At 35.5% G+C, this 2024-nt stretch overlaps 1 long non-coding RNA gene across 1 annotated transcript; it reads right to left on the reverse strand.

The window, feature by feature from the left end:
• Positions 1-1458: 1458 nt before the first annotated feature.
• On the reverse strand, positions 1459-1795 carry LOC109591816 (uncharacterized). Its single transcript, XR_002190015.1, has 2 exons — positions 1730-1795; positions 1459-1512 (listed from the first exon to the last, which is right to left on the reverse strand). It is a non-coding gene; the product is annotated as an uncharacterized LOC109591816 (long non-coding RNA).
• Positions 1796-2024: the final 229 nt, after the last annotated feature.

Below are 2024 nucleotides of genomic sequence, written 5' to 3' on the forward strand. Positions count from 1 at the left end.
GCTCAATACCATGCTTCATGTGAGATAACAAGACCCCTGGTAGACTGTCTGTTGGCTGGTAGAAAGGATATACCATATGAAGTGATTGCAAGTCAGTGTAAGATATTAGACGACTATACAAAGAGGAAGAGAAATGATTCAAAGGAGGAGTTAATGCGAGTAAGGGAATGCTTAGATACTGATAAGAAGAGACTGATAGATGTTGCTTGTGAGAGAGGTGCTTCAGCTTGGCTCTCTGCACTACCATTGGCTGATCATGGCTTTGATCTGCACAAAGGCTCATTTAGAGACTCTGTTTGTATTCGATATGGTTGGCAGCTACAGGACTTACCATCTTCCTGTGTTTGTGACTCACCCTTCACAGTAGACCATGCTCTATCTTGTCCTATGGGCGGGTTCCCCACACTAAGACATAATGAGCTAAGAGATCTTACTGCCTCACTGCTTGACGATGTCTGTAGCAATGTTTCTCGTGAGCCTCCTTTACAACCACTCTCAGGAGAATCAATCACAGCGTCTACTGTGGATGGTGATGAAGCTCGTGCGGACATTACAGTTGATGGTTTCTGGAGGATCTCTCATCAGAGAGCATTCTTTGATGTCTCAGTTGTCAATCCCTTCTCTGAATCATATAAAGGCCTCACTCTACCAGCTGTTTACAAGAAAGTAGAAAACCGGAAGAAGAGAAAGTATGATGCTCGGATTCGTAATGTTGAACACGATTGCTTTTCACCACTTATATTTTCCACCAATGGAGGCTTGGCCCCAGTATCAGATACTGTATTTAAACGCATTGCTTCAATCACGTCGGAAAAACTAAACAAACCATACAGTCCACTCATCAATCTCATTAGGTGTAAACTATCATTTTCTATTTTACGATCGACCATTCGCTGTATCCGTGGTACAAGAAAGTCACTATACCGGCCCAAATTTGGTGATATTGATGCTGAGGTTGCGATATCTGATGGTCACATTCTAGTCCACTAATTTAATCTAATTTAATTTTAATTTATCATAACCTGCCTAGATTATTTATTTATTTATTTATTATATTGTTCATTTGTGTGTCCCTCCCTTCACTTTTATTTCAAAGAGATTTGTTTATAATGGGCTATAGCCTTGGGTAATTTTCAAAAAAAAAAAAAATCGGCTATAGCCTTGGGTATTTTTCAGAATTTTGGGATTTTACTAAACTGGCCGTAACTTGAAAAATTGAAGTCGGAATCACCTCAAACTTTCTACACAGCATAAGGACATCAATATGTATCAAAAAATGTAATAAAAATTTGAGGTGTTTTTGGAGCCATTTTTTCGGAAAAACCATGGGCTACAGCCTTGGGTATTTTTCAGAATTTTACATACATTGTACATACAGTACTTTGTAATTAGATGCATGTCATTATGATAATAAAGGGTAGTATTCATACTGTGATTTGTTCTTCTTTTTCTCTTTTCACTTCAACCAATTGTTTCCTTAAGTCCTTCACCAGTTGTCTGCAATCATGCTCACTACATGAAGAAATTAATAAAAATAAATCAACAGCACTTGGTACATGTACATGTACATAATTTAATATTTTACCAAGTGTCATTGGGTATACTCATAATGTAGAATATTGTAATTATGGGCAATTACATATTAATACATATTAATTATTACATACAATAATAATACATGTACATGTACAATATACATGTGCATGTATGTGCTAATAATACTGATTACCTTTTGACAGTGTCCTCCATGTTAGATTTATTATTAATATATTCATTGACACTGGACACTATAGTAGGGCCACACTGACTTTGTTCAGCTAATTATAAATGCACGAGTAGGCTGTGATATGAAAGTGGCTGTTAATTGTCACATAAGTGTTTGTTTATAATAGCTTACCCACAATGAATATAATTATGAGACAAATTTTATTATAAACTTTTATTATTTTAAAATTACAGTAAATAAAAGTAATATTATTAGTCAGGTGTATTCATAATTGTAATTAGCAACCACAGCATCATTT

Source organism: Amphimedon queenslandica, unplaced genomic scaffold (assembly GCF_000090795.2).
Source record: "Amphimedon queenslandica unplaced genomic scaffold, v1.1 AMPQUscaffold_7144_Cont20902, whole genome shotgun sequence".
NCBI lineage: Eukaryota > Metazoa > Porifera > Demospongiae > Haplosclerida > Niphatidae > Amphimedon > Amphimedon queenslandica.